Source organism: Chelonia mydas, chromosome 2, assembly GCF_015237465.2.
Source record: "Chelonia mydas isolate rCheMyd1 chromosome 2, rCheMyd1.pri.v2, whole genome shotgun sequence".
NCBI classification, from domain to species: domain Eukaryota; kingdom Metazoa; phylum Chordata; order Testudines; family Cheloniidae; genus Chelonia; species Chelonia mydas.
In genome coordinates this window covers 189,821,350-189,847,654 of record NC_057850.1, presented here as the reverse complement: position 1 = coordinate 189,847,654, position 26,305 = coordinate 189,821,350, and the positions used below count along the sequence as shown (strand labels likewise).

The following is a 26,305-nucleotide window of genomic DNA, read 5'->3' as shown; positions in this document are numbered from 1 at the left end:
TTAACATTTAATATTTGTAGATTGTACCATGAAAAAAGTATAAAGTACTGTTTTATACAAACAACATATAAATTCCTTTTCCTAATATAATCATACCTTATTTTTATACAAAATGATGTGTGTTTCACCCAGAAGAATCCCAAAATTCTCTTAAAACTATTCATAAAATCACTTTGGCCATCACTAACATATGAGGCACATCAATAAACTATTGCAATTCTAGGTGAAAATAGAGCTGATCAAAAAACAAACAGCCAAACAAAAACAAATTCACAAACACAAAGTTGTAGACATTTGAATTTTTTGGTTGTTGTTTTTAAAGCAGGTTTTTTCATTTTTCAAAAATGTTCACAATTTTTTAACCACATATTTTCAGGTTTTCCTTATTTCTCGTTTCTCTCCATTTTTTTCTTTATCCCTCCTTTTTATTTTCCCGTTTCCTAGTTTCCCACTCAAAAAAGGGCTTAAAAAAGATAAAAGGTAAGAGGAAAATGAAAAATATTAGTTATTGGTTTTGGGCATAAAAGAGTGGACAATTTTGAAAAATGATTACTTTTTTTTTTACAAAAATTGTTTTGCTTGAAAATTTTTCACCTGCTACAGGTGAAAATGTGTGTTACACTAAGAACGTGTATTCCTACTGTGAATTTTTAAAATACAAATATATTTTAAAACAGTGATATCCTGTGAGCTTTAACAAGTTGTAGTTGAACATTTTATACATTTTTGATATGTGCTATTAGATATAATAGCTTTCTCTTGGGATTACTGTAGTGTTATGAAGTTTGCATGCATTGTGAAGACAGTCCCTGTCTGCCGTGCTCTAGCCATCAGTTTTTCAATGCTAACTCCATACTTTAAAAGCAATTTAACTTGCATTTTACTCAGTCTTTGGCTTTAAAACTGGTTTGGTCTAATACTCTAGATCAGCATATGATTGGATTTAGTACTTTACCACCTTGTACCTGTAATGTACGTTCAGAAATCTTACTATGTCCAACTACTTTGTTTTCCTTGCTTGGATTAGCTATCTCTTTATCCTCCAGCAATGTTTGATTACTGTGTGATCCAGGCTCAAATCAAAGGACTGAATTAAAACAACAAAAAAAAATATAATTAAATCCAAAAACTGATAAGTCTGTGAGCCAGTCAGGCGGAGTTATGTGGATGATGAGCCAGAATTTGGTACCTAAATGTTTTTCTAAGAGCAGAAAGTTTCCTGTTTTGCTGTAATTGCCATCGTGTGTTTTTTCTTCTCAGTGGCTCTCAGAGCCATATTTTCTGTGAGGCAACGGGTCTTCTTCCCATTCGAAGTGTCATGGATTTGCCTCAAGGGGATGAGAGTCAAATTTCTAGCTTATTTTATTCCTTCTACTTTTGTGATAGGAAAGACAGACAAGAGGAAAATAATTAAATTAGAGTTGGCCAAAAAATAAGGAAAACAGAGGTGAAAACTTTTGCTGTTTTCCCCCTGTGTTTTTTGGTCAAAATTTTTGAACTTTTAAAAATGGTTCCAACCAGTTCTAATTAAAATAAAGGTTAAAACAAGGTTTAACCTATCCACAGTAAGATTCAAAATAAAAAAAAAAAAAAGTCCCCCATCTTCCAGATGAATTCACGATATAACGACAATGGACCAAATTCAGACATAGTGTAAATGGGTGTGCTTAGACTGTGGGTGAAAGCCAGTGGCAAAATTCCCATTGGCTTTAGTGGAGCCAGCATTTCACCCAGTGTCTGCATTTGACCAGTTAAGCAGCAGGTCTTTGCAAGATACAGTGGAATGTAGTGGTTTCGTTAGAAACCTCAGATACATTAAAGCTAATATGGATACAATGCTAATCTGAACAGAGGCCTGCAATCTGCATCCCCCATTGTAATTATCAACAACTGGCACTCTTGTATACTTAAGCATAGAGGCCATTGACTGAAGAGGTGAGAAAAGTGAGTATACCTCAGAATGATGGAGCTTTCTCCCTGGATTACCTGGTGTTAGAACTATTCAGGGAGATGAAGTGAGCTGTAGCTCACGAAAGCTTATGCTCAAATAAATTGGTTAGTCTCTAAGGTGCCACAAGTACTCCTTTTCTTTTTGCGAATACAGACTAACACGGCTATTACTCTGAAACCATTCAGGGAGATGTAGATTGATTCCTGCTTGACTCTGGGTTTCCAGTGTTTCTCATTCACTATACTTCAGCTGTTCGGTTTGAGCAGAGGAAACTAAGGTCTGAGGAAGAGAAGTATCTCCAGGGAAACCCCAGGAACAGCCAAATGGGGGGGGGGCAAAAGTGAAGGTTGTGATTTGTTTTCATTGTTGTTTGAACTACCAATAGAGTCAAATCCCATACGTTTGACATAAGTTTGGACTAAATACAAGGTATGCAGATTCCGTTCAGGACAGTGAGGGAACACCACTGGCTTACACTTGTCTTCCTCAGAAATGGTCCGTTCAGAATAGTGGTGAAGAACATCAATAGGATAGTTTAAGCAAGCTTTCATTGCTTGTGTCTGTCTGTCTGTCTCTCTCTCTCCCTCTGTCTCACGCAAGCTCTTTAGGGCAGGGACTGCAATTAAATATTAAAAATTAAAAAAAAGAATTTGAACTTGATAGTTTTTTAAATTGAAGAGTGATTGTGTGCTCGGTAACTAATTTTAGGAATGTCTATATTATTATTTAAACAAACAAAAAAGCAAACTAGCCTACTGACGTAGAAGTCGCTTTTTACCCAGTCATATGAAACCTCTGGGTGGTGGTTGTTACTAATATTATTATTATAAAAAAAAATTGGACTTCTATCTAAGGCCCACATTGGTACAATATAGTGAACTTTTGTTTTCAAATGCCTGCATCTTAACTTCAAAACTGTGTTGACTCACAGCTTTGTACTCCAATGTGTAAGCTGAATGTAATGTTTAAGTGCATGCTTGGTATGTATTATTTTTTCTTTACTTTGTTACCCTTTTAAAAACAAACAAACAAACAAAAAAACCTAGTAAAATTGTTTGTAGTATCTGCCTGTTACTGTAGTTCCTGAATATCATAAATGGTTAAAGACAAACCATAAAATTTCCCCTGATAGGCAATAAACTAATCCTATCCTTAGCCACCCCTTTTTGTCAGGGAAACCAAAACCCTAGGTCAACAAATGCCCAGAGCATTGCAGAGTGCTCTGTCTGGGACATGAATGTTGTCATTGTAAGGAAGAAAGGCACAAAAATAACTTACTGGTAGTTAAGCTAATAAATGAACACCTGCAACATTCCCTACTTAGATTGTAGCCATCATTTCACTGGAGTGTAACCAAGTGTCAGTAAGAGTTTCTGATTCCCTTTCAAGTTGGATGAACAGAATTTAATGGAGGCTTGGGGGAGAGGGAAGAATTCTCGTGGTTTGTTGCAGACATTTTTTTTCCCCAGGTGAACTATAATGAAAGTCCTGGGGGTGGGAGGAAGAACTTGAGAGTTCTTAACAGAAATATTGTGAATTGTCTGTCGACGTGTGAAGGGCACTGCTATAATAACTTGTTTGTTTATTGTGAGGGAGAAGGCTTCGAGAAACAAGCAGGATAAACAAATGCAATGAGCTTCTTCTGACGTGTTTGAGAATATAGTGTTTCCATTCTTTCATTATATTCTTCATTGCTACACTCCCCCAGCTGCCAGTCAACCATAACAGCACAGCTGGGTATGTCCATTAGGCACTAAGATGTTTGCTTATCATTAATGTAAATGTTTAAGAATCTGAAAACATCTATGGCCCTAAACCATCCAAAGGACAAATAGCATTTGCCTATTACTCTATCAGAAACCATAGTGGGTGATTCACAAACTCTTCTGACAGATGGACATGTGCTCTGTATAGGAGACTCACTGAATGTGACAGGTTTTAGAGTGGTAGCCGTGTTAGTCTGTACCAGCAAAAACAACGAGGAGTCCTTGTGGCACCTTAGAGACTAACAAATTTATTTGGGCATCAGCTTTCGTGAGCTAGAACCCACTTCATCAGATGCATGGAGTGGAAAATACAGGAGCAGGTCTAAATACATGAAAAGATGGGAGTTACCTTCCCAAGTGTGAGGTCAGTCTAACCAGACAATGCAATTAACAGCAGGATACCAAGGGAGGAAAAATAACTTTTGAAGCGGTAATGAGAGTGGCCCATTTCAGACAGTTGAAAAGAAGGTGCGAGTTACAGTAGGGGGAAATTTAGTATTGGGGAAATTAGGTTTAGGTTTTGTAATGACCCAGCCACTCCCAGTCTTTATTAAGGCCTAATCTGATGGCGTCCAGTTTGCAAATTAATTCCAGTTCTGCAGTTTCATGTTGGAGTCTGTTTTTGAAGTTTTTTTGTTGAAGAATTGCCACTTTTAGGTCTGTTATTGAGTGACCAGGGAGACTGAAGTGTTCTCCTACTGGTTTTTGAATGTTCTGATTCCTGATGTCAGATTTGTGTCCATTTATTCTTTTGCATAGAGACTGTCCAGTTTAGCCAATGTACAGGGGCATTGCTGGCACACGATAGAATATATAAAATTGGTAGATGTGCAAGTGAACAAGCCCCTGATGGTGTGGCTGATGTGGTTAGGTCCTATGATGGTGTCCCTTGAATAGATATGTGGACAGAGTTGGCACTGGGAGTAGTTGGGTCATTACAAAACCTAAACCTAATTTCCTCAATACTAATTTCCCCCTACTGTTACTCACACCTTCTTGTCAGCTGTCTGAAATGGGCCACTCTCATTACCGCTTCAAAAGTTATTTTCCCTCCCTTGGTTTCCTGCTGTCAATTGCATTGTCTGGTTAGACTGACCTCACACTTGGGAAGGCAACTCCCATCTTTTCATGTATTTAGACCTGCTCCTGTATTTTCCACTCCATGCATCTGATGAAGTGGGTTCTAGCCCACGAAAGCTGATGCCCAAATAAATTTGTTAGTCTCTAAGGTGCCACAAGGGCTCCTTGTTGTTTTCACTGAACGTGAGACACCGCTGACTAAAGTCTCATCTTGCTCCATCACAGCCCAGATTTGCTGACCTGATGGACATGCTGCAAAGCTCACGTTTTTCCCCACTCAGGCTTGCAGGAAGGAGGTGGGTGGATGGGCTGATAATACAGCGATTTGATCTGGAGGGTTTATTATGATTAGCCTTATTTTATTGTGGGGAGTCCCATAGGTATAGAAGTATGTTACTGATATATACTAAATATCCTCAGTTTATTTTTTTATGAAACACCTAGAATTTTTAGGCACTGTGAAATCAAAATTATTATCATTTTCACTTAAACTTTGTTTTTGTTATTTAAACTAACAAAAAAGAAAAACCAAAGGAAGGCTAAGTGTGGGCCATATTGGTGTGTGTGTTCATGTACATGCATACTCTGTTCAACCCAGGGTGGAAATTACATTTGTTTGCAGGTGAACTTAGGGAAATATATGATTATTTCAGAACTTACCTTGGCTTGGGAGAAGACTCTACATTATTAAGAATTCTTTACTTAACTAAAACTATAAATATACAATGTAACAGAATTCTCAGACCAAATATTAGATTGAGATTGAGCCACTATTGGGACTATTATTACTGTTTACAAGAGATTTAGTGGAATTTAACAGTTTTAAAACTTAAGAAATTCACAGCTATGGTTCCAACACCTACTGTTACTTTGTTTCCACAATCCCTGCCTCCCTTCTTTCTCTGTGTGGAAACCCCTTGCCAGTTGTATAAGCAACTGTAGTTTATTTTAATGAGTATTGGCCTGATTCAAAGCCCAGTGAAATCAGTGTTAAGAAATCCAATGACTTCACATGAGGACTGATGCAAAGCCCATTGAATTCCATCAGCATAATTATTTGGTCATACTACAATACATAACCTTATAGCCTTTTTCGTCTTATATAATGTTTGTTCATACAGCTGCATAAGGCTTTATAGAAAGCTAAAGTCCAGGTCCTGGTCCCAAGGAATTTACAAACCGTGGGCCTGATTCTGCAGTCATAACTTACTCTGAGTAGTACTTATGGAAGTATTACTCAATGTAAGGACTTCAGAGTTGGCCCTTATGTTTGAAATAGGAGGATTCAGGGTGAGTTGGCAGGAGGAGTGAGTGAATGAAGGAGATTTACACAGAATAAGGTAATGCAATGGCCTGTTTTAACACCATACACATCATGTTCTTTTTATTTGCCATTCTTGGTTGGCCAGGGAAGTACTTTGAAAGGGGAAAGGTGACTGTCCATAGCAGATAGAAAGGACTATCAGAGGGATGGGTGTGTCCTCTCTCTTCCCAGCTAATGGAAAAGCCTTGGGTGGTTAGTACTCAATATTTGGAGTTTATTTGCTCTCTGTTTGGGGCCTTGTTGATTATAAAGTGAGTCCTGGGGACAGGGACTTAAAGTAACTTGTAGTTGGGACTTCAGTTTTCCTCCCTGACTGGTGAATCTGCTCACCAGCATACAGGCCTGAGCTGAGCAAGTCAGTGAGACTGTTCATATGCTCGCAGGTGTCCTTCCTGAATGGGGGCCTTTAAGTGAAAATCTCATTTCATTGACTGGGAGTATTGCCAACCCCACATCTTCAGAAATCATTAGACTGGCTTAAAAATGATGAGGTTTTAAAAAAGAATAAACATTGGGTTCTTTTTATTTGCCTTCTGTGTTTTGAGTCTTTAGGGGGTCACATTTTGAAGCTCTTCTCCACAACTTTCAGGGCAAGAAACCCACTTTTTTAAAAAGTGAAAGCTGAGTGTCTCATGTAATCACCTGACTCCAGGAGCTGGGGCTTTTAAGAAAAGAACCCTAAAAATCACACAGATCATTATAAAATCCTGAGACCTGGCAAGGCTTGATTTGTCTTACTCTCAACAAAGGCCCATACAAATAAATAATAAAAGGCTCATACAAATAAATAATAAAAAAAACAATCAAGCTGTTAGTCTGCGGAGCAGGATGAAGGGACCATAGCCATTCCCAGCATAGGGGAACCAGAGAAGACTTTGTGGCTCCTATACTCTCAGTTGCACCCATTACACTTTAACTTGGTTTTAAAACTGAATTAGGGGATTGGGTACCTTTAAAATATGAACTTGGTGTTCAGAGTGTGAAGGTTTTAAGACTGTACAGAACCTAGCACAATGGGGTCCTGGTCTCTGGCTGGGACTCCTAGGTGCTATTGCAAAACAAATAATAAATTATAATAAAGTCTGATGAGCTGTCTCCTCAGTCATCTGAATGCCAGAGTCCCAGAAAGTATTCCTGAAGACATTTAAAAGCTTTAGGTTTTGCTGCATATAATATATACTTAAGATCTCAATTTAGAGCTGTACACAACTTGTGTTTTGGTTAGACGTATTCCTAACTACATCTGTTTCATTAGGATGGGCCGAATCCTATAGTCCCCAAACGTCTTTACAAAGCAGTATTCCCCCTGGAATCAGTAGGAGCTGTGAATGCGTGAAGGCTGCCAGAGTAACATTTGCAGTGAGTTTGGTTCACACAACTCCCCCAGATTTAAACTTGTTGTCACCGTTCGGGGCAGTTGCACCTGTATTTTCCCTCTATGTTCCAGTAAGGGCACCCGCTCTACTTCTCCCTTCTTCCGGCTCCCCAACCTCTACCTCTGTTGGACGGACACCCGCATCTCCTGACCAGAGTTTTTCCAGGCTGCACAGTTCCCTACATAAATTGTGTTATTCCCACCAAATCAGACAGCCTAAAGTGTGAGCACCTGCACTTGGCTTTCTCTCCTGAGGCTATAAGAAGCATAAATGCCCACAGTTATACTACACAGCCCTTTCTAAACAAGCACATTTATTCTTAAGGTAAAAGCATTACAGAGAAAACCTATTAAAAACAATAAAAGAACATACACACGTTAATAAGCTTATCAGAAATCACCTCAACTCCAGCGAGCTCTGGTAGGTGATCAGTCCTTCAAATTCCGTACTGCGGTTTTTCTGTTGTCCACAAGTTCATAACACTGTGTAGATATGGTGGTAATGGCTAACTACCTGAGTACATACCCAGACTCCCCAGCATGTTTGAATTCAGGTAGCTACTCAGCACTGAAGCCCACATTGCCAAATCTACACTGCTGTTGTTACACTTGCTAGCTAGATTAGAGATTATGCCTGCCAGTGCTACAGTCGCAGTTACAATACAAAAATGATCAGAGAAAGAAGCAGGAGATTATTTAATTGAACTGTAGTGTCGCTCTCTATCTTCCTAAAGAGACTAATCTCCCCTTGATGCCTGTGCCTAGCTCCAGTTAATTTTCACTAATTAACATTAATGGGAGTTATGTGCAGGGCACTAAGGGGAGAATGGAGACCCCTTTGATGTTGATGGCATTTGTGTAACAGACATTTTTCCATAATCTCACTCTTTGCAGATAAGATGCAAAGAATGTTCAGTTATTTTCAGAAATATGTTATCCTTATGCTATGCTGTGAGCTAACAATAATATTTATAACCAGAAGTCAGGAAAGCCAAACAACTTGGGCACCACTTTAAGCTAAATGGCAAGAATCTAACAGCATGCCTGGAACTTCTATACAAGGGGAAATGGCAGACTGACTCTAACGGCAAAACTGTTGAATATTATCAGCAATAAAACAAAGACGTCATTGTATTTGGCTGCTAGATTTTCCTGTACCACTTCAAACAGGCATTGAGGAGCTCTGCACTATGTAACGTGGAAAGTCCTTCGTTGCAAGTATTCGGTAACTTCCCAGAATGTTACGTGTAACAAGCACTTCTGTTAGACATGTATTAGAAACCCAAAAGACTAAAATATTATTCAAAAGCTGCTCATTGGAGAGAGAAGTTCTCACAGCGCAGAAGATTTGCTTCTGTCCTTGTTCTGAAACAGAGACAAGCGGAATGGAATGACTTACTGAAGTTTCATGTTAAAATTATGTCAACATGTCTGGGATTTGAAAAGTTTTATTCTACTGCAAGTGCATACTCTGCATGTCCCATTGCCATATGAGCTTCATGGAGCAGGGACCATCCTCCTTAAGTGTTGGGAAAGTGCTTAGCTCAGAGTCGGTGCTCCTACAAATAAATACTATAATGGTAATATGGAGCACACGTAGATTTTAGAATGAGCTTCAAGCCAGTACACCCACAGTGGACTCTATTGATTTCCATGGAGCTTCATGGATGCCCAGGAGTCTGCTCATGCTGAAATCATTGCAGGATCAGAGCCTTATCAGCATATCGTTTTGACAGATTATAAGTGTAACATTTACGTTCCTTACAGAATGATGGTCATATAAAAATTAGACAAACTTTCTATTCCACAGCATAGTCAGAGACACCATATACTCCAGAGATTATAAGATACTTGTGAAACTTCAATTATTTTGATTAATTCACTAAGTGAAGAAGAACATAAATATTCTAGGTGTTTTATAACTGGGACCAGGCAAGAAGAAGAAATAAGGTGACATCTTGGAATGATCAGATGTGATGTGTTGTTTTTTTAACAATTATTTATTATTATTATTATTTGAGGTTAGAAAATATTTCCTTTTTATGTTTAATAATAATTTATTATCATATACCTGTGGGTTAATCATGCCGGATTTGCGTACCCTTAAAATAATATAACTGCAATGTGTAAAAGTATATTTAACAGATATCTAGCCTGTTTCTCATTGGAATTTACTCATGTAGGAGGTAGTCTCTAAAAAATCATTGTATATGGGTACTAGAGATGGATCAAAACCAGAACCTTTTTTCACTAGCTTTGAAGTTTTGATTACTTTGGATTGTAAACCAGGTCTGTATCCATTCCTGGTTTAGTACAGTGAAAGCCTCTCTGACTAGAAAAAAAGCATCCTAGTTCACCCATTTTATGCACATGGACAGAACCTAAAAGCTTAATTTTTTTTTACAAATAGACTCTGTATCTGAACCATCCCAGTTTTAGTTTGGTAAAACTAAAACCCACACGCTAGCCTGCTCTCTAGATCATCTCTAATGTGTCCCTCTTGTTTGCTGTATTGAAATGAGCATTGAGTTTAGGATTGTCAATTAGATGGACGATGGATGTGAATTTTTTTAAATTACTGTACAGTAGTTTAGCACACACATTTCAATATGCAGTTTGCTAAATGTATTCTCCACTGCATAGCAAATGAATGAATATATATCACATGCCTTGTCATACAACTAACACAGTGAGCTGAAGAATTCAGTCAGGATACATCTATTGAGGCACTTATGAAAACATTAACAACTCCTTCTAAATTGAAATAACAGTGTGTTTTTTTTAAAAAAAGCAATGCAACCAGTGATTCTTCTCACTTCCTAATATAATATTGTACTAAGAATCCTTTTAAGACTCTGATTGCAATTCTTAGTAGTGGAAGGCTATAATGGTACAGCTATTAAATATCAGCATTGAAACAAATACTTTATTGTATTTAATCACAAGATTTCTCACTATCACCGATAAGGAGTGGGGGGGGGGGGGGAAGCCTGGCACTATGTAACATGGACCGGAATACTTAGTATTTGATAACTACGGGCAGTTGCTTGATCTGTTGTCATTTACATTATACTTTGATTTAAAGAAAAAGAGTTTCCTCTTAATTATGAGACCAGCTCTCCAGCCTTTTGTAAGTCTCCTTTGTGCTGCTCCCGCATTTGCCATTAAGGCACCAGCTGAAGATTCCAGCCAGCCCTACAGTTATTTCACATCAAGGAGGTGAATATGTCAGGGTAGGGAAGGGATGGAACCAGAACACCATGTGTGTTCTGGGGGTCCTGATCAGTGTAGCCATTCCTTGGGAACCATTATTTGCCAGCAAAATTTAGAGCAGCCCTGAGTATAGCTCTGGCACACTGAGACTATGTATGTGGAACAATCCTACATTGACTAATCTTCCTTCCCCCCTTTTTTCCTGCCATTCTTTTCTTCCATTACTTTTCCTTATTTTTATTTTGTCTTCATTTTTATCTCCAGGTTTTTTTCTGTAGAAGTGTTTCTGCGCCTCAGTAAGTTTTAATAATTCATGTGGTAGCTGCTGGTTAGCAAATTATAAAGGTATCCCTAAAAGTGTCATCTTAAATCATATTTTAGCTACTGTACTAGAATTGTTAGACATTCAGAACCATTTAACATCTTAAAATCTGGAATACAACTGTCAGCACTTCTTAAAGAGATGTCTAAAGAGTATAGTAGTTGTGGCCTGTGTGTGTGGCATCCACTCAACTGAAAACTTAGCAGCCCTCCGTCTTACATGGAGCCCAAAATATCAGAGTTTCTACCACTGCAGATTGCAAAGTTATGTTTGTACCATAGTATACAGGGACTGTCATCTATAAAAGGAGCTCCTCTTGTCAGCACATCGGACAACCCGTACTCAGCATTTGCTCTAGAGTTGCCAACTTTCTAATTTCACACAACTGAACACCCTCGCCCTGCTGCCTGCTCCGCCCCTTCCCTGAGATGCCACCCCCACTCACTCCATCCCCTCTCCCTCTGTCGCTTGCTCTCCCCCACCCTCACTCACTTTCACTGGGCTGGGGCAGGGTATTGGGGTGCGGGAGAAGGTGAGGGCTCTGGCTGGGGGAGGCAGGTTCCGGGGTGGGGCTAGAAATAAGAGGTTCAGGGTGTGGAAGGGGGTGGGGGCTCTGGCTGGGGGGGGTGGGGTAAGGGATGAGGGGTTGGGGGGGCAGGAGGGGGCTTAGGGCTGGGGAAGGGGGTTGGGGTTCAGGAGGAGGTGCGGGCTGTGGGCTCCAGGAGGGTGTGGAAGGAGCTGGGGTCGGTGGTTAGGATGCGGGAGGAGGTGCGGGATCCAGGAGGGAGTTTGAGTATGGGAGGGGTCTTGGGGATGGGGCAGAGGTTGGGGTGTGGGCTCTGGGAGGGAGTTTGGTTGCGGGAGGGGGCTTAGGGCTGTGACAGGCGATTGGGGTATGGGCTCTGGGAGGGAGTTAGAGTGTGGGAGGGGGTTTCAACCTGGGGCTCGGGGTTGGAGTGCGGGAGGGTATTGGGAGTGCGGGTTCCAGCCTGGAGGTACTTACCTGAGGTGGCACCGGCTCGGCAGCACATTGGGGCTAAGGCAGGCTCCCTGCCTGGCTCCGCGTGGCTCCCGGAAGTGGCCGGCGTGTCTGGCCTGGCTCCTAGGTTCAGGGACACTCAAGGTGGGGGAAGCGTGCAGAGCTTCCCTGATTGTCCCTGTGCCTAGGGGCCGCAGGGACATTCCGGCCACTTCTGGGAGCTATGCAGAGCCGGCCAGGGAGCCTGCCTTAGCCCTACTGTACCACTGACTGGACTTTTTAATGGTGCTGACAGAGCCGCCAGGGTCCCTTTTCGACTGGGCATTCCAGTCGAAAACCAGACGCCTAGCGACTCTAATTTGCTGTTAGTTGCAAACAAGTGCACGTCTTCCTCTTGAGGATTTCAGTGAGAGCTTCGTGTGCAGAGGGCTTGCAGGATTGGGCTCCATGCCAACAGTAAAGTGCTCTTCACTTCATAATGAGGTAGCCCTCTAGTGCTGCTATCAGAAGGCATGCAGCTGGTACACTTAACACTAAACAATATGTGCAGTAAAATGCATTCTCTCATTGCAGAGAAATCCACTAATGCTGGCATGAAGAGCTGTGGGTAATTCAATCACACACACAAAAATGATATTAACATAGCATTAAGGAGCTGGCATAGACGAGCCAAAGACAGGAAATGAGAGAGTTCAGGCTTGAACCTTTATCCTTAACTCACCCCTATTGTGCCTAGCTGTTCTGGAGTCTCCAGGCATTGGGCTATTTTACACATCATATTATGGGATAGATTGTCCTCTTTGTCTGTGGAGGATTTCCTCATCTAACACCAACCAGCATTAGTGGGAGTTATGTAAAGAAATAATTGTGTGATTTATAAAGTAGAACTGGATGATGTTTCAGCCTTAAATGTGAATTTCTTGGCTTGGGCAGTTTCCCACCCCTGCATTTCCAAAGTGTTACATCAGGATTTAACCACTTGACTCTTTGGAAACCCAGATGGAGTCTTGCAGCTAAATCCCTTAGCCCATGTTCCAAATTAAAGTTTTAAGATTATTTTTTAAAATTGCTTGTCTGTGCAAATTTTCTTTTTTCAACTCTCTCTAAAACTATTTTTGAATGCTATGTATTTGAGGGGAAGAAGGACTTAGAAGTCAATGGCGCTATGCCTTATTACACCAGCTGAGTATTTAACCCTGTATTTCTATGTTGTGGGTGTTCACCTTGCTCTTTACAATGAACAGGTGTTTGCACTTAAATCTTATCTATCTCCCCTATAAACAGGGGATTGGATTCTGCCATCCTTGTTCACGAGGAGTAGCACCTTACTTCATATATCATTCCACTGAAATCAGTGGAACTACTCACCAGGAAAGGTACTACTCAGTGAGGCAGATTGTTACAGTCTTTACTTGACTATGCAGGAGAGTAAGGGGATGGGTGGCAAAGCTTACCTTACACCCCTTACACACCGTCTGCTCTCACTGTGACTGCAGCTGCAAGGGGGGAAAACAGGGCTACTTGCCTGATAGTCCCTGCTGCAAGCCAGTGGGTAGGGAGGAAGCAGAAGGGGCAGGCAATAGGAGGAGCTTGCCCTACTTGCCCACAGAGGAGTAACTGGCCATGTGTACCAGGGGAATAAGATGCTCCATGAAAAGGAGTGAAGTAACTTAGCCCATTCCTTCATCTCTACCAGAGCAAGGGAAGAGTAGAGGAAGGAATGGTGCCTCTCTGTGTCACAGCTCATTCTCTGGTTGCTCATGAGATGGAGCAACACTGCCCTTTATTCAGGGCAAGTTTTAAAGTTACAGTCTAGTCCAGTCAGAGTAAGAGAGTCAGAAAAAGACCCAAGAATAATTTTACTCTCATAGCTTATTTTGAACCACAAGAGAGATAAGGACACCAAACAATTTGAATATTCCCATCAGGGAACAGCATTAATAAGAATAATTTTTAGTTCTCTTGTAGCAAGATCTTAGGACATGTAAACATACATATATCTTTAAATCTCAGACAAGAAGATGATTCTCTTCCATCTGTGCTCAGTGTGTGAGACTAAGATAGAGATAAGATAATTTTCCCAAGAATGTGGAAGCTTGAATAAAAGAGTTATTGTCTCAAGGATGTGGGATCCAAAAAGAAACTGACGTGTGAAATTCGGAAATCATCTTAAAATTTCTTAGGAACTTCAGACATAGAATAACATTTAAAAGGAGTCTGGAAAAAATAGTGGATTTAGAGCATGATCCAAAGCCCACTGAAATCAATGGAAGTCTTTCTTCTAATGTCAGTGGACTTTGGATCAGGTCCAGAGAGAGCCTAGGAGAAGAGGCAGCTGGGAAACTAGTAAATGTAGTAGTTTTTTTTTTTTTTTTTTTGCTTTGGATTCTGATCCAAGATGTATATCTTTTGAGTACTTCCATTATCTATGAGCGTGAAGAGAAAGGTGCCTAGGCAAGGAGAACGATTGGGAGCTCATGCTCATTTGTGGGTAGAATGTCATGGTTACGTAATTATTGGGCCTGATCCTGAAAACACTCATGTGGGTAGTCCCATTTTATTCAGTGGCACTACTTACCTGAGTATAAAGTTACTCGCATGCATAAATGTTTGTAGGGTAGGGCATATTTCTAACAGAACTGTTTATTTTAGCATCTGTTTATAGGAGTGCTGAGAGATTGGCCACATATTCATATTACATTGTTTTCTCACTACTGGATTGCTTTCACAGAATCATAGAAGATTAGGGTTGGAAGAGACCTCAGGAGGTCATCTAGTCCAACCCCCTGCTCAAAGCAGAGGTGTAATGCCACTTGCTTGTTTGTAGAAATGCACTGATTTTCCTTCATTTTTTTAAGTTAAAAAAAAATTGACAGGTTGCAACAGATTTCCAGTTGGACAGAATATATGTGCTATGGTTGTTCATGAAATTTGGAATAAAATAGGTGGAGAAAATGTGTTTATTCCCCTCAATAAATGGAATTACCCATTCTTAAAAGTCTAACATTATCTGTTTTTGTAGGGTGGGAATAAAGGCAAATAACGTTTCTACCTTGGGGAGATTGCTTTCTAGGACTTGACACATACAGCTGGTAAGCAGTGCTTGTCTGCATCTGAGGATATCACTCTTTTATGAAGGTACTCCAGTGTTGCCAACTTTTATGAGTCTTGCAATATTTAGTATGTTTCCTAAAGCATCAAATCCTTAAGGCATGGGATTAGGCAAGAATACCTGCTTTCAGGTTTTAAAAAGGTAGATTTCTAGCCTTCATGGTTGTGGAGACAGGCTTGAAAAGAAAAGGAGTACTTGTGGCACCTTAGAGACTAACAAATTTATTTGCACATAAGCTTTTGTGAGCTACAGGTCACTTCACAAAAGCTTATGCTCAAATAAATGTGTTAGTCTCTAAGGTGCCACAAGTACTCCTTTTCTTTTTGCGGATACAGACTAACACGGCTGCTACTCTGAAACCACGCTTGAAAATGTGACCCGAGTGCCCTCTGCAGGCAACTGCCTCCCAAACCAGAGGGCAAAAAAAAGAACCTTGACCTTTATTTAAATCATAATTTTAAAGCCACTCATAATTTTTTGGAGTCTGGATCATAATTTTTCAACATTTGGGGGTTAGCAATACCGTATCCCCTAGCTGGCAGGCTGCGGGAGGAATAATATCTGTGCCCCAACTAATTACAGCTGCCCCTCTCTTAGATGGGCCCAATGGTTCGAAGTAGCTAAGCCTGTGTTTTTCATGTGAATCTTAATTCAAGACTTTATCTTTGTGGGTTTGATGGGCTTGCAGGGACCTGCAGCCAGTAATAAACAGGAGACTACTCTTGCGAGGCCCCTGGAAGCTCTGCTTAAAATTCTATCAACAAACCGAAGCGAAGGTTTGGGGGAATTTCCTGGCTAGTGATGGTGTTTCTCTCTTCGAAGGTTATAGCTACATCATCCCTGCCAGAAAGAACTTATTCTTAGGGCCACCAAATTACTTCTGAATAGTGGTTTTTTGCTTTTGAAATGGACCAGATTGCACCATATGGCAGGAATTTTTAAAAATTGTCCTGGAGATAAGGACGCCCCCGACCCTCCTAGAAAATTCCCACATGACCCATACGTCAAATTGCACGGTACTATTCTCTCTATAAAGTTCTCCGTGTAATTTTCAGGAACAAAGTATAAATAAGTTTAAGCAGAATGCAGCTTAATTGGTTGGTTGCCAAGCAGTGCTCTCTCTCTCTCTCCTTAGTTATGGTTATAAAATGGTGGTTTTGTTTAAATTGGAAAACAAATGAATGGGTACTGCAGTGGCTCATCCCAGACAGCATATTGCCCTGCAGATGTCATACTCTGTGTCCACACTATCCTTTCTACCACTAGCTCTTTCAATACGTTGTTCAGAGTGGGCGGGGAAACAGTACTCTTCTTGCTTTCTTTATTGAGGGGTTTGCCTGGGAAGGGCAGCTGTAGTCGCTTTAGGAAGCTCCAGAATAGCTCTGCCAGAAGAAGCTGCCTAGAGAATATGTTAAATCAGTTCATCCGTTGTCTGCCCTAACCATGTCTCCTTACTGGTCAGTGATGACCTTTTTGGGTATGTCTACACTGTAGTTAGACACCCACAGCTGGCCTGTGCCTGCTGACTGGGCTGGAGCTAAGGGGCTGTTTAATTGTGGTGTAGATGTTTGGGCTTGGGCTGCAGCCGGAGCTCTGGGACTCTACCACCTTGCAGGGTCCTACAGCCTGGGCTTGAGCCCAAATATCTACAACCCCTTAGCCTGAGCTCTGCAAGCCCGAGTCAGCTGATATGGGCTAGCCAGGTTTTTTTTATGGTGGTGTAGACATCCCCTTTGAGCACAAGCCCCACTGCACTGATGAATGCAGCAATCACCAAAGGTGGCTTTGCACTGCTGGAGGCCCTCTGCCAGGATCGCCATCCAGAGAAGCTGGCACAGACCTTGACTAAGGAATTTTTGTGGGCTATAAGATATTTTGCTCATCCAAGGCTTATTGATTCTCAGAAGGGCTGGCTGACCACCAGATAGCTAGAAGACATGCTAATTATGCAGCCTTCTCTGCCTCACTTGACGTTATCTGAAGTACAAAGTAAACACTCAGACAGAAAAATAATGAGCTAGATCCTCAGCTCATGCCAATAGGCATATTGCATTGAAGTCAAAAGAGCTACGCCAGTTGATAGAAGCTGAGGCTCTGACCCTGGGTGCCTTTATTCCCCAGTTTTTAATGAGACCTCCCTCATAGAAGAAGTTTACAAGAGTTGACACAGTGGAGCTAATATGGTCAATTATGTCCATCTGTGTTTAGGCAACAGTGAATTGAAAATTATTTACATGATAGACTAATGGCTCCATCATATATACATGCTTAGACAATTTGTAAATAGTGTTATTTAACTGATGAACCATCAGTAATGAAGTTGTATTTATTTACAGTCTTTAAAACATGTACGTTTATAAAACATGTTCTATGTAGCCTGTTGAACAAGTCTGTTTAGCCTGTTTTCACTTGAATTTTTGACCCAACAGATCATCTAACCAAAGGTGTTTGTCACAATTCCTCCTTTGGAACCCTGATACTGGCTGCTTGGAAAAGTTAACTATCACAGCTATTAAAGGCCTTGATTCGGGAAAACACTAAAGCCCATGCTTAACTGGAGACATTTGCTTAAAAGCTGTCCTGAATAGGGATGTTTTCCCCCACTAAATATCAAACTTTTCAGACTATCTTAAAGCTCTGATCTGCAAACACATGCCTCGCTTGACAAAGCTGAGTCATCCCAAGGACTTTAATGGGGTTTCTGACATGCCTGTAGTTAATTATGGGCATAAATATTTCAAAATATCAGGGACTAATTGCTTGTCAAATTTATTTCCCCGCCCTATATTTAAGCTGCCTTTGTGTTATACAGTGTCCAAACAAAGAAGAGAGACTGAGAATCTTTTGCTTTTAAAAACATACTGTATAGAATAAGACAAATCCTTGAGCCATGAACTCAGAGTTTTGCCCAATTAAATTCTGGGTAAGGAGTGCAAGATTTTGTCCATATAGTTGTAAAAGTAGTCTAAATTATGTTTTCCCCCCTCTTGAAAATTGCATCCAGAAAAAAAGTGTGCTCCCTTGCACCGAGAAGGTCAAAGTTCAGCCCATGGCAAATTAATAAAGCTGACATTTCAGCCCTGAAAATACTGAAAATTTAATAGAACTATTGAGCAACGTGAAGCATTTCTATTATACTGACTCTGACAGTAAGTTTTTAAAATGTAAAATAACCTGGAGAGACACATATATTAGCAGCGGCAGAATTATTACCACAGACAGCCAAATACCTGGAAGTTTATAATTTGTAAATAATGAAAGGCAGCTCTGTGAACTACAAAAGTCTCGCTCACACATTTGATTCAAATGCCCTCTATATGAACTCTATAAAATGCTTTAGTTTTAAATTATCAGTTTGAGTTCACAGTCCCTGGGGGGGTAGCTGGATTTCTCTTTTATTATTATTATTAATATTATTTTATTTTTGCTGCTGTTACTGGTAATGTGACTTCTGAGATCCTTTTACATTATGCTGTAGCCATATAATTCTTTTAAAATTAAATTGTTTTTAATGATTGGCAGAAAATTGCACAAGCAATGTATGTGCAGAGTTCTCTTGAATAATGAGGTTATTGTTAAATGATTGAATAGAGATTAATATCAAGGTATTTTGGCAAGTTGGTTCACCATCTGTACTTCAACAGTCAATCCTACATAAGTAAGCAATACTCTGAATGGAAAATCAGACACATCAAAAGTACAGCACATCATGAAAGAACCTAGAAAATAAATGCATTTTGTACACAGGGATAATATTTTTTTGTCCACGGCATTGAAGTTCATTAACTTTATATATATTCTTCTTGAAGCTTTTGAGGGCTTGCTTAATTATCTTGTTCCAACCCTATGTATGATTCTTTATCATAGAAATTATAGAAATGTAGGCTGTCAGGTACCTCAAGAGGTCATCTAGTTCAACTGCACTGAGGCTGGATTAGGCATACCTAGATCATCTCATACCTAGATAGGTGTTTGTCTTACCTGATCTTGAAAACCTCCAATGACAGGGATTACACAAACTCCCTTGGAAGCCTTTCCAGTGTTTAGCTACCCTTATAGTTAAAAAGTTTTTCCTAATAGCCAACATAAATTTTGCTTGCTACCCTCAGTGGACATGGAGAACAATTGATCACCATCATCTTTATAACAACTTCCTATTTATTTGAAGACTGTTATCAGGTCTCCTTTTCTCTAGGCTAAACATGCCCAGTTCTTTCAGTCTTTTCTTATAGGTTGTTTTCTCTAAATCTCTTACCATTTGTTTTGCTCTCCTGTGGACTCTCTCTAATTTGTCCTCATCTTTCTTAAAGGTTTGTGCCCACAACTGGATGCAGTGCCCCAGATGAGACCTCACTAGTGCCATTAGAGTGGAACAATTACCTCCCATATCCTACATAGGACACTGTCAGAACAACCCAGAATGACATTTGCCTGTTTACTCGTAATCAGTTTGTGATCCACTATAACCCCCAGATCCTTTTTTTTAGTGCTACTTCCTCACCAGTTATTTCTCACATGATATTATTGAGTTGATTATTATTATTGATATCAGACCAATTCTGCAATTTATCAAGATAATTTTGAATTCTAATCCTGTCCTTCAAAGTGCTTGCAACCCCTCCCAGCTTGGTGTTATTGCAGATTTTATAAATCCACTCTGTCCTATAAGTTGTTAATGAAAATGTAGACCAGTACTGGGCCCAGAACCCATACTTAATTTTATGGTATTTATAACTTTTTTCTTACAGTAAATCTGGCATTATTTTTTATGCTAGGGTCTTAAAGATTTTACTAATGGAGGGATTTTTTTTGGTATTATGTAATTTTGTAATTATATATTTAAAAGGCCGCCAATAGCCATCACATTAAATTGTTGATACTCTACAAGAAGAGTCTGTAATCAGACCTACATCAGTATTGTGAATTTAGCCAAAAGCATGTTTGTAAATTGCTGCCTGAAAAGGAGGATTTATATTCAGTATAATTGAGTGGTATAAATTACAAACAGCCTGATCTGGAGTAACCCGGTAGATTTTTTTCCCTCGGCGTGTAGCCCATACGTATCTATACAATTGTTTGGCAAGACATTCACCTTTAACTAGTGTAAAGTAACAGTGTGTTCACAGATATGTACATATATATATTCTTTGATACTGCTAGCCAGATTCTCTCATCCCCTCATGGCATTTCTGGAAAACACACATTTTGCTGGTGGTAGAATGATCTTTCATTAAAACATGTTCCATCATGCCCAGAGATGATCTGGTATTTTGGTGTTATATACTCAAATTTTGAAAAGGGCACAACTGGGAGAGGATTCTGTCATGTGCAGAGTGACTCCTGTAAGGACTTTGAACATCACCAACTCCCAGTGAAGTCAATGGGTGCCAAAAATGCTTAGCAGTTTGTATGAGGTGACCTAGACCTCACTGGATCTGTTCCCAATTGAATGAATTATATTTCCTGAGTAAAGGTAAACCATCAAACTTTCTTTCTTCCTTTTCCTTTCCTTTCCCTTTCCCTTTCCCTTTCTTCATCCTGCCCTGAGATATACAGTGGGTATCTGGGCAGTTGAAACAGCTTATGGTTTTGGGGGGCTATCTGCTTGAACTTCTGGGATTTGACCAGACACCAGAAAAGGTAGATTTCCAACTCTGTGTATCTTCTGCACGATGCATAATAGTGAAATTTTCAGATAGGGGTTTCTTTTTTGGATAGCCCTAAAGATTTTTACAGGATATTATATAAAATGGTCAGATCTCAAACTCATTTGAAGAGCATAGGTTATTGCTGATCTGAGATGAAATACCCTTTGTATAAGGGACTGCTCTGATATGTAGCCAAAATGGAGCTATCTCACAGTTTGCTAAGTATGGAAGAACCAGCACTACTTAAAAGAAGCACTACTCCCTCCTTGACTGTCCTGTCCCAACCTAAATCTTCACTTACCCCTAACCTGAATCTTTTTGAGGTTTGGAAAATATTTAAAGAGTAACACGTTGGGAGTTTCCAACATAACACTTAAGCTTTCCAATCATCCCGCCCCCATACCTACTTCTTATCTGCTGTGTGATTTCATGAGGCAGAAGGGTGAGACCTAGGGGCTCCGTATTCTGATGGTGGAGTCACCTTTCTAGAAGCTGATCACTTCTCCACTCATAGTGGATCTCTTTAGAGCATGTGGCCTCCCTCATCTACTCAACTGTCATTTTCTGAGGATAAGAGGGTGGCTTGGTTATCTCCTTTTGTGCAATAAGTAAATTAGTGCAAATTGTTTATGTACTTCATGCTGTGTGATTGTAATAGTCACTAAGAGGGTATGAGAAAGGAGGTTACATATTTCATTTCTTCACTAGTTAATCATCTTGGATTCTGCTGTTTCTGCTAAAGGTTGTGCATTCCTCATATACGCCAAGCTTTTCAAAAATGGTTGCCAAAAATTTATGCTCCTATGTCACCTATATTTAGGCACCTGAATAAGTGGCCTGATTTTCAAAAGTGCTGAGCCATTTGCTATTGACTTCATTTTGTGCTGTGGGTGCTCAGCGCCTTTGAAAATCAGACCAATTATTCAGGTGTTTAAAGATGGACCGAGGAGCCAAAGTTGAACAGCCATTTTTGAAAATTTTGGCTGTAATGTCATTCTCAATTGCGGTGCTCATTTATACTATATCCAGTGAAAAAATTATCCCTTCTGAATTTGACAGTCAGAATAAAGCAAGTGGTAGAGGCAATAACACTTAATGATAGGTATGGGTTATACACTGAGTTAAACATTGACCATATTGGGCAGAAATACAATCTTATGAACCCAACAGCAAATTCCTGACCCTCTCCCCTCCCCCCGCACCTCCATGCACGGATTCATGAAAGTGGTGTAAATTCTGCTACTGTGATCACAGGCCAATAAAAAGTTTTTGTGGTTGCAGAGCTTTTCTTCAAAAGATATGGGGCCCTTGGATTTTTAAGGAAAAACAAATAATTTTTACAATGGCTGAAGTAGTAAGTATCTTTCATTACATTAAATACAGGATTTAAAATGTAGTTCAGTAATAGGTGGACTGCGCAGAAATGATCATGTGAAACAGAAATTTTTCAAGTGGTAGTCCACGCAGATTCCACTTGGTGTGAATGTGCCCCATGTGTGCAAGGTTGCTGTCACATTCCTTGAGCATGTGTGCACCAGGAGTAGAATCCGTATGGACAACATCTCAATGAGTCGCGGCTGTGTACATAAGATAGTTAACCATTCTTACCATATTCTATAAGGCATCTGTGGAGAATTTTTTCAGAAATCTGTGTGACTTTCCCATCACAATATTGTCATAAAACAAACCCATGTAAATTGTTTATATATAAATTAATAAATCTGGAGGAATCTGGGTGGGAGGGGAGACAACCCTCAAAAGTTTGGGAATCACTGGTGTAGACAATGGAAAAGAATCTTTCACTTTGTATATTCACATCAGCTACAACTTGAAGTGTTCTCTAAGTGCTCCATATAATTTTAACACTGGATATTGGATGATTAACATGCCAGCTAACTTTCTGCTGGTATTTGCTACATAAATGCTGTTCTACCACCTGGAGCCTTTAAATAAAAATATGATCGGTTGTTAAATAGTATCATACTGTTACTGAGATACCAGCTAAACAACAACATAAACTCTGTTTATTCTGCATTTCTTATGCACCCAGAATTCTCAATTAAGTGTCTGGGAGTTCTGGGTTTATGAGGACCACAGGATGAGGCCCTATGTAAACCTTCAAGCCAGATTCATAACCTGAAACCACCTTCAGTAATTGAAGCTAGCAATATACAGAGAACCGAGGAAAAGTTTATTTTATTTTATTTTAAATTGTTACCGATATCATACACTACTGGAGTTCTCCTTGGGTTTGGTTGACATGCAGAAGCTGATCTTTTTCAGGAAGGCAAAAGGAATGAAAGGGAAACATTAGAACTAGAGCTGTGTAAAACTTTTGTGGTAAAACCCAAAGCAGAAGTTAAACCTTGGATTTAGGTTTTGAATTTTGTGGTAAAACCTTCAAAACTGATTGATACTGCATGATTATTGAAACAGTAAACTACTCATGTCAGGGACTGTCTTTTGCTATGTGTATGCTAGAAGTGCCTAGTGCAAAGAAGCTCTGATTTTAATTTAGGTTTTCACCTGAGACCTTGAGAAATTTGAGGTTTTGGATCAGTTTTGTTTTGAGTTTTTGGTTCCATTGACTCCCAGAATATTTAGTGTGAAGTTTTGAGTAGTTTAACCCAAAACTAATAAGACTAGAGCTGGTAGAAATTTTTTTCCAAAGGAAAAGGCTTTTTGTTGAAAAACTGACCTTTTACAGTTTGTTTTTAAAAAAAAACCTCTAAATTTTTGTTTTCTTCTAATTTTTTGCAACATTTCTTATCCAAATGACTATCAAAATTATCACTGAAATTTTATGGAAACTATGATAAATTAAAACATTTTGAAAATTTTAATAATGTTGACAATAAAAAAAGTTTTGTGAAAGATTTCATGGAAAATGCAAAATGGGTCTGTTTTGAACCCTGCAAAATGGAAACCACTCACAGCCTCTCAAGTTCCTAATATCCACTCCCATTCAGGTGTAGTGATGCAGCAAGGATAAACTTAAAGATATGTACCTGAAATCCAAAGTGTAGATGATGGTGGGTTTTGAACTACAGTGCTTCCCGTAATATTTCTTTGATGAAGCACTTGAATATAGGCCCTGTGGAAGGATGGTTTCAAAAACAGGCACTATAATTCAGCAGGAAACTAAACAGTGCACACACACAAACCTATATGGCAGGTTTCAGAGTAGCAGCCGTCTTAGTCTATATCCGCAAAAAGAACAGGAGTACTTGTGGCACCTTAGAGACTAACAAATTTATTTGAGCATAAGTTTTCATGGGCTACAGCCCACTTCATCGGATGAATAGAATGGAACATTTAGTAAGATCTATATGTTAAGGAAATCTATATGTTCCATTCTATGCATCTGATGAAGTGGGGCTGTAGCCCACGAAAGCTTATGCTCAAATAAATTTGTTAGTCTTTAAGGTGCCACAAGTACTCCTGTTCCTTTTACAAACCTATATGTCTAGTATCTTTATATTTTAAAAATACTAGTATTGTACAGAGCAAACATATGGGCTGTTGGATTTTACTAACTAGTAGTTAGCATTTAAAACAACAGATTAAGAAGCCATCTCTTGAGCTACATTGTATTATTACATCATATTTATGTGTGAATTCCCATTGAGGAATCCACTTTTGGAACCTCTGTGTGGATAGAATCGAAATTACATAATTTATCCTGACAGGAAAGCCAACTAAATCCTAACGGAAATCAGAGCCTTTTATTACAGTCCTCCTATGCAAGAAAATTATCATCATTTTCCGAATAAACTAAATACTTTTCTACCTTGCAGAACTCAAATTATCACCACTCATCAGAGCTCATGTTCCAGTTACTGTGAAGTATTTAGGAAAACTGTGTCCAAATTAATTCTAGTTACTTTCTTGTGGTAGTACTCAGGGTTTATAGCTATACGTTAATGTGAAGGCTATTCATATAGTGGAGAGCATTCTTTAGCACCTCTTACTACTCCAGTAGAGTCCAACTCTGCCAGCACTTAGCTACATGAGTAACTTTACTTGCTTGAGTAGTTCCACTGGGATGAACGGGACTACTTCCAGGTGAAATGACTTATGTGACTAAGCATTTGCAGGATTGCGGTGTATAGCAAATAACCTTGGAAAGTCCATAGTAAATGTAATGGAACCACAAATGTCTCTTTTTGTTGGCAAGAAATTCAAAAGAGTAAAGCAGATTTAAGTAACTGCTTCAGATTTCAGGCTCTGGGTTCTTGCACTCACAAGTAAACCACTGTATGCACAGACTTCTACATCTCAGAGGCTTGGATGGAACAGCATATCCATTCCTTTGGAGTTTTTATGTTACGAGAGAGTCCTAATGAAGACTAATGTTAGGGTTTTTTCTGGAGAAAGTTTAATTGGGGGTTGAGTTTTATTTGAGGCTGTTGTGGGTTAACTGCTGATTTTAATTGGATTCTCTTTCTCAGTATCTGTCAAAGACTCTTAAGACAATAGAAAGGCATTGTTTATTTGTATATATTGCGTTTATTTGGTTTATAAATCAAATAAATGAAAATGCACTTCATGGGCCAAATTTTTTGCTGGTGTAAATTTACCCATAAAATGCTTGTAAATCACACCAACAGAGAATTTGATACTACAGTAGAACCTCAGAGTTACAAACTGACCAGTCAATCACATACCTCACTGGGAACTGGAAGTACACAATCCGGCAGCAGCAGAGATGGAAAAAAAAAGAAGCAAATACAGTACAACACTGTGTTATATGTAAACTGCTAATTGTAAACTACTAAAAAAAAAAAGGGGGGAAAGCAGCATTTTTCTTCTGCATAGTAAAGTTTCAAAGCTGTATTCAGTCAGTCAATTGTAAACTTTTGAAAGAACCACCATAACGTTTTGTTCAGAGTTCCAAACATTTCAGAGTTACGAACAACCTCCATTCCTGAGGTGTTCGTAACTCTGAGGTTCTACTGTATATTCTTAGGGTATGTGCTTGCTGGTCTTTGGCTGTGACTAAAGTCTGCTGCAAATACTAGTGTAAAGAATAATGTAAGGGAGGTGTATGTAAAGGCCCCAACTTTGGAATTCCTCTCTGTTCAGCAAGGCACATAAGATCACGTTTAACTTTAGGCACATGCTTAAGTGCTTTCTTGAATAAGGACCAAAATTATTATTGCTAAAGAGAACCTTGGCTGACTGACCTAATGTCTGTGTATCTAATGTATTGTGCCCATGATCATGGTATCTGGTGGTATCACAATTCATGATGGTGGGTCATGTCTTACATGCACATCTTCCAAAATGAAAGCACACCTTGTGAGAATGCGTGTACTGTTTCTTCAAATTTGGTGGAAGAGGGTTTCGGGAAAGGTTCTAGAAGGAGCTGGGCAGTGAAGTAGAGATGAAGACAGTGTAGCTTCAGGGATAATATTGTTTTTCTTTTTTCACTTAAGTCTGGTATTCAGTGATGGCAAAAAGGGGCCCTTTCTGTGATTCTTTACCGTTGTTGCATGACACAAACTATTTCCAAACTAACTAATAAATATGCAT

The 26,305-nt window shown here is 39.5% G+C and overlaps 1 protein-coding gene across 3 annotated transcripts in view; it reads left to right on the top strand.

Moving 5' to 3' along the window:
- The window catches only part of RBMS3 (RNA binding motif single stranded interacting protein 3), a 755,157-nt gene that overhangs the window by 324,555 nt on the left and 404,297 nt on the right, over positions 1-26,305 (top strand). The window lies entirely within an intron of this gene.